The sequence below is a fragment of the Anomalospiza imberbis genome, chromosome 4 (genome assembly GCF_031753505.1).
Source record: "Anomalospiza imberbis isolate Cuckoo-Finch-1a 21T00152 chromosome 4, ASM3175350v1, whole genome shotgun sequence".
NCBI classification, from domain to species: domain Eukaryota; kingdom Metazoa; phylum Chordata; class Aves; order Passeriformes; family Viduidae; genus Anomalospiza; species Anomalospiza imberbis.
In genome coordinates this window covers 59,921,317-59,934,726 of record NC_089684.1, presented here as the reverse complement: position 1 = coordinate 59,934,726, position 13,410 = coordinate 59,921,317, and positions in this window count along the sequence as shown.

Sequence of the window (13,410 nt, the reverse complement as noted above, 5' to 3'; positions counted from 1 at the left end):
TCAGTAGCCACAATTAATTGTTGAGGAACAGTAACAGAGCAGAAACAGAGCGCTGCTATCTCACCCCACGTGAACCCTGCAGGAAGCATGAAGATATCCTTCCACTGCCAATGCCTGCAGTGCAGTCAGTACAGAGAATGGCCAGTGGAAATCAGTTACAAAAATGCAAACAAACATTTTTGAAAGCTGATACCAAAGAGAGAAGCATCACCAGGCACTTTCGGTCTGCATTGCGGGGAAGTTGGTGACAGTCACCAACACCTAAGGCAATACTTGGGGCACTTGACCTTTAGGCATTTGAAATTCTGATATTACCCTGTTTCTAATATTTTCAATCAGGACAATTTATTTTTTGGGAAACTTGTACATTATTAATAAGAAACTAGTGATTATTTAAATTAAGTCATTCAGTAGGTTTGTGGAACGGAGAGGAATGAGAGGAAATGGGAATGTCATGAACCATGCTGATACACTTTGGTAAATGTGAATGATTATAGTATTAAGTTTCCCTTTATAAAAAACATACCATTTTTTTCATATTTGCAGACATTTAGAAACATAGGCTGAATAAAATCAGCATAAGTACTGTGGAGCACAAAAAGAAAATCACTAATGGATTAGCTAGACAGGACTATTTTTCTGCTCAGAGAAAAGATCTACTCTTTTTTCCAGCTGGCCATCTGACCTTTGAAAATTCCTCTTGATGAATTGCATAAAAGTATTTTAACTTAATCTCTGAAAAACAAGCTAGAGTCTCTACGCACTTTTTGCTAAGTAACTATCTGAAATGAAGTGAACTGACAAAGGCTGTGTCCTGGGCCCTGCTCTTATAAACCCTTATGCTGAGTATTTATTTACTCAATCAATTTTTATTTTCTTTGTGACTATGAGACAGTATGAGTCATTATTAATAATTCCTAAAGTTAATTCTGTTCAGAACATCTTTGTTCCAGCAAAGAATAAACTTGGTAGTCATATACAAGGGGATATGTCCCAAAGGCCTTATACCTCTGGTACTGAAAAGAAAATTCAGGTTAAAGTAAAATATTTTCAAATCAAATAGCCTGGAGTTATGCATAATAAAAGGGGATTTTGTTTATTGATAAGACTTGTGAAAAATCAAGTTCTCAAGTTATTAGGGAGTCAGGAGGTTGCCATGTGACTGATCTGTTCTCTTACGCCCTTTCTCAGTCCATGGTCTACCCTTGTAAATATCTGAGGGGTTCCGTACATCACTTCCCTAAATTCCTCCCATGTCAAACCATGACATGATCTCACTCCTTCTGCTTTTCTGATCCTCTTCAGCTACTGCTTCAATAACAATATTGCAGTATTTAAAAGTTTCTGGAATTCCTTGCTGTTATACAGTCCATACTCATACAAATCAGTAGATGTTTTTGTGCTGGGATGTCAAATACTGTGTGTCCTCAGAGCATGCACGATATTTACAGATAAGACATATTACACACAGAAAACAGCTCTGGCTGTTGTATTTGGACAGAAGCAGCAATGTTCTCTGTAAGAGCAGAGTGTAAGGAAGCAGGAATGCTGTGTTCAGTCCCTACCCTCTAGGCTGAGGAGTTCAAATCCACACCACTTTGCAGGAGAAAGCTTCTGTGCTCAGAAAGGGAGCTCTCCCTCTCCCTGACCAGAGAAAAACCAAGCCAAGCCAATCTGTGGCCAAGATCAACCAAGCTCAAGAAAGCAGAGGAGCAAATACACAAGGGGGTGCAATACAATCAAAGGCAGTTGTAAGTGCAGTTCTGGGCAGAGGAGGAGACCTCCAGGGTTCTGCTGTGAGTTTTGCTTCTGGAACCTCTGTACAGCTCAGGTGAAACGTGGTCCTTGCTGGTGCTCACCCCTCTCCATGAGCATGCTCTGAGCAGCAAGAGCAGCATCTCCATGCTTCATCTTGCACATTCTGACATGCACTGCCAAGGTGGGTGCCCACAGTGACATTGCAGAGGCAGATAATGGCTCACACTCAAAGCCTGGCATTTTCAGCACTGCTCAAGGAGAACAAGACTCTAGTTCCATGCAGACCTGGAAAATTAAACTGTGTCTCCCTACCAGGCAAACCACTGGAGAAACTTATTAAGAAATAACAAAAGACTCCCTTTTGCTGTCCTTTCCTTGCCTCCATAATCCAGAAAGTTTTTGAGATAAGCAAGTATCCACTTATTTCTAGGAGCAATTATTTCTAAGGACAGAGATCTCTCACAGGACAGCTGTATTGAGCACCTCTATTCTGAGAAAGGAAGGGATTTCCGACATTGCTGTATTCATGTTTCCTGTCTTGAAAGCTCTAGAAGTTGTTTTGGATATTACTTTAAGGTGCCTTTCACCTCTCCTGGGCATTCACAAGGGCCAGAGCTGAGGTTCAAGCACTGCAGTGTGTGACCCTCACCAGCTGTGCCTCAGGAAGCCTTGCTGTGCAGAGGTGGCACGGGGCCAGGCTGTGTCCGTGTCCCTGCCACGCACCAGCCTTCACCAGTAAGGAGAGGGGAAGACACAGCTGTGGCATTTTTTTATTTGATTTTTTTACAAAGTGGTGGGGGCGAAGTGTGTGCATGGGCAGGGAGTGTGAAGAAGGGGGAACAGTTTAAGGAGTAGGATTGAGCTGGGGAGGCACCAAGACCACATATGGGAACAAGATTAGCAGAGATACCAGCAAGAACAGCCCAATTTCTGCTTTTCCACAGAGCAGAAAAAATCAGTTTCAGGAGACCCAATAAGAGGGGATTTGGTGATAAAAAAGCATAATACAAATCCTTCATTTATAATAAGAAGATTAAAAATAAAGGTAGATTTTATCTAAATATCTAAATATAAATAAGTATCTAAATAATATGGACTTCTTTACCAGTTAATAGAGGAATAGATTTAATTGAAGAAGAGTCATTGAAGCAGCATGAGCCTGGTGCATAGCCCATTCTTACAATATTGTTAATGTTGGATTTTTGTTAGGTGAACACATTCACTCCCAGATAAATGAAGTACTTTATTGACTAGGTTATGTCTCTGATATTAAAAAAAAAAAAAAAAAAAAAAAAAGAACAAACCTGTCAGATCTTTGTTTTATTTTGATTTTTCCCTTACCAAGAATTCACAACCAGAGTGCTAAGAGGCAAGCAATGTCCTACCTTGTAAGTTGGATGGAAACAAAAAGTAATCTGATTTATCTATTTTTCAAAGTATGCACTGTATAATGGACATATTTGAAATGAAACCTATTATTGCTTCATAAACAGAGATGTTTACATCCTCTTATTGTTCCAAGCATTACAGAGTACACAAGGCAATCACATGTAATTGGTATAAATCAAACATCCTGAACTGCCTGGAGCCTAAATTGAGAAAATGGAAAACAAGACCAAAGACCCATAAAATGTTAATGTTTTCTTGAACAGAATGTTGAATTTATATTGTGTTCTTCACTTTTAATTCTAAAACTTATTAAATCTTTCTTTCCTGCTGGCTGGCTATTATTATCACAGCTCCAAATACATACAACATGACTCAAGATTTGCTTTCAAAATTTGATGGTGTATTCCTATGTGCTGAAATGTATCAAGTATTTATGGGTGTGGTGGTTATAGCTAGGTGTTAATGTGGTAAGGGTGGAGCATAGATATAATTCACAAATTTAAAGTTATCGGTGCAGAAGAGAAACATACCTTTTTTTGCTGCCAGGCAGAACTTCATGTTTATTTCAAAGAATCAATTTCCTGCCACTATTATATTTTTCATTGTTATTAATATTATCTGATTTAATAAAAGGAGTATTAGAAAACCTTTATTCGGTAATTGTTTCGCCTATTGCAGCTTGAATTCTATTGGTTGTTTTGTTTAAAGATTAAAATCAGCATTTTCCCAATTATTCTTGAATACCATTTTTCCAGCTGAATATACAACACAATTAGCACACAAACCTGCCAGGACGGTGGCCAGACATAGGATTTTTAGGAATGGTAAAAGGAAATAGCATATAAGTAGGCACATCCTACAGATTATTCACCTGGTGTATTTAAGTGATGACAGCTCTAGGGTTTGTGGTATTCTCAGTTAGCTCTAACCTGGCCAAGAAACGTGTCTTTCCTGTTTAATACATTTTGTGGACTATCACAAGGAAAACTGAACACTGTTGTGTCCAGACTGGGAAACTCTTTCAAACTCTTGCTTCCAAGGGGTATTAGATGTTACTCACTGTTACTGTATTTTGAGACATGCTCTAAATTATGTGTAATGAGCTGGGTATGAAATAGTTTCACCATGGCTAGTATCTTGGAGATCTTTGAACATCTGTTGATTTCATTTGCAGTTTTAGTTGCATCTCTTGCACAGGATTGAATAACACAGTGAATTTCTTCTGGAAAATTTGTGTCTTAGAAAGTAACAGCATTAAGTCACATGCTCTCTACCAATATAGCAAGATTAATGTACATTGTAATTTCCTGCATTAAATGGGCACAGAAATCCATTCCTGCGAGGACGGTGACTCCTGTTCTCAGCAACAAGGATCTTGATTAATAGAGCATATGCTGTAATTTAAAAAAATCTCTTAAGGAGAGTCAATAGCTTTTTATACTGTAATCTGATTAAACATTATATCATTTCTATGGAGTCCAAATTCTATTTAGAGATCATGGATGGGAAAATCAGTTACTTTTGGAAAGTGATAAGACTGTTTTATGACATTATCTTTTGTTAACCATTACACTTTAATAAAGATGCCATAAAGACACCATTGTTCCTCTGCTATTTGCAGTTTATAGTGGCTGTGCCTGCAGAATATACTAAAGCAGGAAATATTATTTGAAGTAAGGTGTGGATTAAGTCCATGCATCTAATGTACTAATTAGAGTACTAATCCTGCTTGCTGCTTAGTGTGAGTCTCTTAACACACCTATAGAGGCAGTATTTGATATTATAGTTCCAAAAATGAACTTGGTTCCTTGGAGATAACTTGAGATTCTTGTATTAATTTACCATTTAGTCTGTGAGCAATGCAATCTCAGTTTTGCAACCATGGAAGCCCAGCACATAGTACAAAACCAAACATCCCAAATCTTTTTCAATAGTGGTAGACCTACACCTCGTTGTGATCGATACAGACAAGACATTTCCCCTGTATTCTTAGCTAACTCTTCCTCCAGGAAACTCCAAAAGTGAATCTACCATACTGGACCAAAGCCCACAAGATTCTGTTTCTTCCTTTCAAAAACTAATCTTGGTCACAAAGGAGTCCTTTTTTCAGTGAGTGACTGTATAAAACACAGATGTGGCAGAACTCTTTCATTCCCTGAACACTCCTGTGTTCCTGCTACACTACATTAACACGTGCTCAATTCCCCTCTGCTGAAAGTATTGAACTTTGAAAAGCAAAATTAAATTTAAAAATAAAACAAAACAACCCCCCAAAAACCAAAGTAAAACTAAACAAAATAAACCGAAAAACCTCCAAAACCCCAAAACAAACAATCAAGTATGTTAACTCCATATAAGTAATTTCTGCCTTACAGTATAATTTTGCTCTATATTGATAAGCCTCTTGCTTTTGCCATCCAAATGGATATAGACTGTATATTTTTGACCCCTAAGACCTAACAGACAGATGGGCCTTCACCAGGTTATTTCCATCAACTAGATGAATCTGAAAGGGAACTGGCATTTCTTTGGTTTATTTGATTTCCTTACAAAGAATACACATCACATCTTCATTCCAAATCAATGCTGGTTTCTCCCTATGGAGCTTTCTGAAAGACAGAAATCTCAGGCTTTCCCTGGACTCTCTGTGAAACCCCATGAGGAATACTTAATTTTTCACATAGATATGACAATCAGGGCTTTACCCAGCCCTGCTTTTACAACTGCCTCCTGAAATATCTGTCACTGTCACACAGCTCTATACATGAATCAAGAGTATCCCTTCAAGAGTATCCCATTTTCTCTCCTCAGTTTAATTCTCACTAAGTTCTTTCTGCATGGCTTAGGCTGGGATCACTATTGCTTATTCAAGCTATCATTAAATAGAGAAGAATTTTCCTCTTTTTAGAAGGCAATTAGCTCAGCATATATGTTGCACATGAGGAAAAACTTAATAGAGACCATCATCTGGGAAAAGTAATTAAGTTGAGCAAGTAAGGGTAGAATCACAAGGTTCAGAGGCCAGAGACAAAGCTTACGCTGGTTTTGACACTAGTTGTTTCCTATGAATTTCCCAGCTTACTACGTTCAGAATTGAACAGGGTAGATAAGAGGATATATGGTGTTTAAAATTATTTAAGTGAGTTTTGCAATAGGATTTGTCAGTCTTCTTGTAAGGGCAGTGATTCTCTTTCATATTAAGTAGCAGAAACCAAAGGAGAAAAAAAAAAAGAAGCCAATTACACTGGCTGAAATATTGGCATTTGTTTTGATTTAATCCTAATAGTTTTCTCTTATGAAGGTCAGAATGTGTCATTATAAACTGACACAAAAATACTTTTTTTTCCAAAATTTGTGGATTTCTGGACAAAAGAAGATTTACAGTGCTGGCATGTTGGAGATATATTGAATTATTTATAACAATGATTTGAAACGAACAGTTCTACATTACTTATATTATATAGATATTAAATGAGACAAATGCAAAAGATGCAAAGCCTAATAGAAGTGTTCACAAGACAAAAGCAACTGAATGTTATTTGAATGCAACACCACCCAAAGTTATGCATTAATGGCCAACAGTGGACATTTGTTAAATTCTTTGCAGCATCAGTACCTGTGCTTGAGGAAGTTACAGGAAGCATCTGATAGTGGCTTCCTGTGATGAGGGCAGGAACAAATCACTGGAGGAAGTACAGCTCCAAGGCTCCAGCTCAGGAACATGTGACCTCTGAAGATAAGTGGCGTTGCATCAAGGTGTCCTATTCTGAGCTTGAAAGCCTAAACTTTGAACAGTAGAAGAAAGGGAAAGAGACAAACACATGCTGGTTTAAGCTGATTCTTGCTGGTGTACTCAGCTCCAGCCCTGTATGCCACAAGGGGCAAAGCTATGGACCATGCAAACACATCCTAAAACATTGCAGGCAAGTTTCTATCAAAACCACCAATGACACAAACCACAGACATGCTTACATGTCAGGTTCCACGCCCCAAAAGTTGCCACAAATGTTTTTAATTGCTTCTTGAAGCTTAGAGGGGCTGATCTTTTCTGGCCATCTTTTGTCCACCAACTATCTGTTGTTTTGTTCTCATTGCAAGCTCTTTGGATTTTGAGGGGAACTTTCTGTGCACAGAAATCTGCTGCTGCTGTAATGACCCAAATAAGCCCTCATCAGTGGGCTTTCCTCAAAGCTGTAATTTTTTTTTTCTTTTTAGTTACCAAACTCTTTAGCATGGGAAAAAAAACAACACTTGAGTAAAAAAATACCAAGAAAGCTTAAGTGAACAGAAAGGAATTATAAACAAAATAGAGTTTCTTGGTTATCTACCTCTCTTCCCCATTTTCTCCAAAATCTCTCTCTTCTTCTCTCTTCTACACCCAGAAAACAATGCAAGTGATTTATGAACAGGTGAAAAGGGTTAGCAGATCTGAAAACAAAAAAACACTGGATAAGGGATCAGGATGGACTGTAAAATATACACCAAGCAACAGGTGAGTGTTCTTGGCTGTGTGTTTATTTTACTAGTTTTTTAAGGAAATATCACTGAGCCTAGCCACAATATTCCCTTACTATGTCCAGTGTTGGAAAGTTCAGGAGTGATATTCAAGAGAAGAGCCAGTTATTACAACTATGAGAAAGCTGATAAGGATTTTGCATTTCAGTAGTTTACTCTCATGTGAGTTTCATTACCTCAGAAGTCATCCCTACTGCACCATTAAGTTTTTCTGGAAAACACTGTACATCCACAACCCAATGGCTCAACTTGGGTGTCTTTACCCAGGGGATTTTTGGTGTTAATTTAGAATTTGGATGGTCAGAGGTAGGCAAAAATTGAGTATTTGTGATAACATATAGGAAGAATACTGTAAAGCCAATCAAATTTTCTGTAACAAGTCACCACAGAATGGTTCAGACAATTGCAGTAATCAAGGAGCAGGAAGCTCAGAATTTCCTAAATTAATGCAGGTGTCCCCAGCCCTAAGGGATGCTTTCAGATTTAGACAACAGATCATGTATCAATTTTCTGTATGTACAAATATATATCACTTTGCAGAAAAATTATGACATCAAAAGAAAGAAGCAGCACTGCATTCTCCAGTTTATGTACTAAAGCTGAGAAATGAGTGTTAAACCCACAAAATTTCCTGGGTAAATCTGTGGCTAAGACACATACCCAGTCAAACAAATGAGGCAAGGTTGACAGAAATTCTGGATGGCACCATGTCCTTCTCATAAAATGTTTCAACACATTTCAAAACAGAAAATGTGAGCCAAAAAAGTAAGTCCCCATCTGGTATTTAGCTGCATTTAAGCAAAAGAACTCTTTGCCAAAGGAGCAAGTTCTGTTCTGCTTGATCTAAGGCATATAACACTCCAGCAAACCTTTACACCCTCCCTGTCCCTCCTCTTGCTCAGTTAGACATCTACAGTAACATGGTACATAAAGACTGTCAAAGATGAAAAAATGTTAGTAAACACAACCCAGAGCACACGGTTCTCACAAAGAGAATTAAAGAGCTCTCAATAAACAACCAGATCTGCCAAAGCAGCTTCCCATTCATGCCTGCAAAAAATCACATCTCCAAGCACATAAATCACTTGATTATACCAAATCAGCTATTCCACTGTCCTTTGAGCTCTGTTAGCAAAAAGGATACTTGCTTGCTTGCCTGGTTTCTGCCAGTTCATTCCCACACCTCTTGTGCTGCATGATGCTCATTTTCCCTCCAGAATTTAATCTGCCCCTTCATACAGGTCTTTGATTTGCCATTTGTTAGGTTACTACCTGAAAGGACCCTGTACATGCTGCTCTTCATTGAAAAAATTCCTAGCAGAGACACTGCAGCTGACACTGGCCACATTTCCAAGGCATGCTGGTGTCTCTTCCAATCTGTCCTTTTCACCCAAATTCCATTTTGCAGCTCCAGTACCTGAAGTAGTCCTGACTAATTATCCAGCATTTCCTATCCTATTAGTAAACATCTGCTCTCTTTGGATCTCTTTAGAGTGATTTCTGTGGCTTTCATAACTTGGAGAAATACCCCCTTGAAAATGGGGGTGTAGCTATCCCCTCCTCTTGGGAACAGACACTGCTGTGAATAACACATCTGTGAGTACATGAAAGGAAATCTGCAGCATTGAGCAGAACCAGAGTGGGATGGGGAAGCATTCCTCAGTGTTCCCAAAGCTAATCAAGCTTTTCTGAAACTCTGGGATATCCACCAGCTTGCTTTGTGATTTAAGTCTCTCGAGACTCAGAGAGAAGGCAAACATCTCCCCCTGAATTAAGGTAGCCAGACCTCCAACCCAATCATGGAAGTACACAACTAAGGTATGGGTCTTCATTCCTAATATGTTAGAGAGCCAGGGCTTTAGCATGCCAACCACTGATTTACTGTCCTTCAAGCTTACTTCAAATTTTTAATCACTATATGAAAGTTTGTACTGTGATTTTTTGTGGCTTAAAAAATAAACACATCGATGCACAAAGAGATGAAAAATAACATTTCAGGTATGTGATCTATTACATACCATGTTCAGCATATTTTCAAAAGGCAGGTTACCTTCTTGATTTCACAAATACCAAATCAGCTACATAAAATGGACAAAAAAGGTAATTTTTTGGTTTGTTTCCAGTCCTAAATGTGCAAGAAAAAGGAGTTGAAACAGAGTAAGAAGAAAAGACAAGTATTGATGAATTGGGTCACTGCAATTTGAGATTTATAAACTGGCGTGATGTTTCAAATGCAGCCACCTTGAAACAGAGACTGTAATTTAGACTTTTGTCAACATATTCAGACATCACAAGGAAGGGACAGCAGGCCTTCATGTCTAATTTGAAATATTTTAAGTACCTGCCATCCACTTTGGCTGATGATATCTAAAAACACATGTACAGTACATACGGTAATTACATGAAAACATTTAAATAATGGGAGTCAGAATATCTTTTCAGGGCATTTGTCTGTCTTCCCTTTCTCTCAGTCTGGCTAATTTGTCTTTCTCTAGCAGCTTTTTTGTTCAGGTCTGCCCTGTACTCCTCCTATATCAGATCTCAGATTTGTTGTTTTAATCAGAAATACACAAAGAATTGCCATATATAACTTATGGTGCACATTTTATTCTGTAAGAGACACAAATTCAGTAATAAATTCTGTTAGAGACTGAAATAGTGATAGAAAGCATATGAAAAGCTTTTGACCTTTATGATTAAAAAACTCAGAATGGTTTTGATTAAGTGAAAATCATCATAAAGCCATTAGTTATATGTTCAAGTGCAGAAATTTCCCCCTATCAATAGAAAAATTCTTGCAGTTAAAACTCAGACTCAGGAGACCTTTGCTCCATTTACAGTATTAGCACAGTATTCCTGTTTGATTACTGTACAAGGCACTTGGGATAATTGGCAGAAGTAATTAGCCTTCGGTAGTGTCTAGGGTCAGGCATCAGTGTCAAGCTTAGAACTAAGATTTCTTGCTCAATCCATTATCTGAATAAGAAGTCTAAGGAAAGGATATCCATGATCAGGAAGAAATAAAGCACAGAAAGCACTTGAGCACTTCCTAAGGATGCCAATTTAGATACAGAGTGTCTTCTCTGTCACCTACAAAAGGTACTGAGCTGCCAGAAAAGCAGAAGATGATCATCAAAGCTAAGCGTTTAGTTGTGTGATGCTGGAGGCGTTTCCTTCAGACACTCATGATGTGTACCTGTAGTTCAAATGCCTTGTTTGACTCCTGGTTTGAGAAATCTAATATGCAAAAGAAAAGTCCAGGGCTGCTTCAAAACATCATAAAACTAATGAAATCTTTCCACAGTTCACTTCACTGAACATTTGATCAGCAACATAACTGTCAAGATCATTAAAGCCATTCCAATATTTCTTATTGAAGTAATACTTCCCAAAGGTTGTCAAGAAAAGTGGAGGTTTCCACATCTGAATATACTCAGTAACTATAAAAACACCACATGGGTCATATTAATTTAATTACAATAGATGAGTGACAAGCAACTTTTCTTGTACTTAGGTAAACAAGTAGTACAGTTGCACTGCTACATTCTACTTGCATCATTGCTTGTTCTGATGGTCAGCACCATCTTATCCTTAGCATTTGTTTATTGAATCCAACAGTTAAATTCATATAGAAAGATTTGAGTGACCTGACCTCAAAGTCTTTTTGAGACACTGTGGTGAGCTTCATTCAACTGGCAGGACCAGAAGCAGGAATACCATACCCAAGCTGTTTAACCCACATGATAGAACTTTTCCTAACATTAAGGAACAGCAAGACTGCTTTTCTGGAAAAACAGACATGATTTCCCCTTTCAATATTGAGTATTTTGGGAATTTCCTGAGGTTTCTGACCCTTTAGGTATACTCATTCACATATTACACAAGAAGCCATTAGCCAGCATCTGTAAGTTGAGATAAGAATGTTACCAATTTCCATACCAGCTGTTATCTCTCTCACAGCTATTTGTTTTCAGGTAGAAATACGCTATTATCTAGAAGAAAATATTCTAATATGTTCCTCATTAATATGCAAGCATTCGTTTTCTTTTTTTAAAGAGCCTGTCAAGTTGATTTACTTTAGAAGTTGTCTAGTGAGTACTCAATTTAAAGTGTCAAATCCTTCTGTTCTATATAATTGTCCTTGAATTCCTTAGTATTCAAATTGATTTTGAATGGAACTTTCTGAAATAGCACTTTTGTACCCAAAAAAATTTTCTTTTTATGCAGTGAATTTTTTAATTTGACATTTTAAACCATTTTTCTCAACCATTTTAAACAATCATTTTTTGAAGCCGCTATAGTGCAAAAAGGGTAAGTTGAGGGCAAGTTCTTTTATAATGAGAAATTTCTTGAAACACATTTCAGAGATATTTGTCCAGTTAACCACAAGCATGGATCCTAAGATCAGCTTGCCTTGCAGACTCTGTGCCAGCTGATAAAGAAGGAGGGAAGGGAAAGAAAATCATGGCATAATTGCCATATCCCAGGCTGAGTTTGCACATGGGTAGTTACAGAAGAGCTTACCTCTACATGTAGTCCGGGTTTCAAAGAGCTACAATGAGGATTTAGTTCACACAACTCGTCTGGTCAGAGTAAATAACTGACCTTACTCCAAATTCCAGCTATTTATTCACTCACAGCATTGATAACACCACATTACAGTACTACAATTTAAATATTAGATATGGCAAGGTGCAACAGGGAAGGGGCAGACTTCTAAACAAGGCATAAAGTTAGATAAAAGAAGTAATCAGGTAAAATGGGTAACTTCAACTCATTAGAAGAGGTTAATTCCAGAGCAATTTTATCCAGCAGAACTCAGGATAATTACCAGTCCTGAAAGGCCAATGGTCATCCTCTACATTCGAGGGAAACGCCAGCTCTTTCCTTTCGTGTTTATCTGTGTATCTACCACTAGAACTCTCCTAAAGATTTGGCTCTGAAAAGCATTCATTTTAGGAACAGATTTTAATATCCTTTGTCTTTAGCATAAAAGTGAGCCTCAAAAACTTCCCATATGCTTCCAAACCTTTGTATTTCCTCTCTCCTTCTCAACATGAAGCATGTTATTAATAAACTCTCACAAACAATTCAGTTCCCCTATTGCTTTCTCTTAAGCTCTTCACAAACACATTCCCCTCTAGAAACACATCACTAAAACAAACACAATTCTTGCCTTTCTTTGCATAACTATCCAAAAATATTATGACTTTTCCTTAAGGAAAATATCCAAGTGTCCTGAAAAGAACTGTCTCCTTCCTCCCATGTAGTTATAACATTGTAGTTTGCTGTTCTGAAAGTGTGTCTCTTCCCCATTTGTGCTTAAAAAGCTTAATCATTGAGCTTGTAACTCCTCCTAATCTCATCCTTCTGGTTTCTTCATCCTTTTGCAGTTAGCTACTTTCACCTGTGGTTTTCATTTCCCTTCATTGTCTACATATGTGACAGTGATGCACAGATTTTTTTTCTCCCTTTCTTAGATTTATCAAATTTCAGACAAGCGCTGTTCAAATAAAAGCTTTCTTATTCAGTGCCCCAGTAAATATTTTTCTCTTCCTAACATCGTGATATTTAAAGACAAAAAAAGACATTACTGAAATTACTTAATATTTGCATAATACCAATTCACTGAGATGGATACATCCATGGTATTCTTTACAGAGACATCTCAAAAACTAAGTAAGCTCAGGTCTCTTTTAACATAGCAAGTCGCACCTTTCTACCTACATCATGTCCTGGAGAATTGCC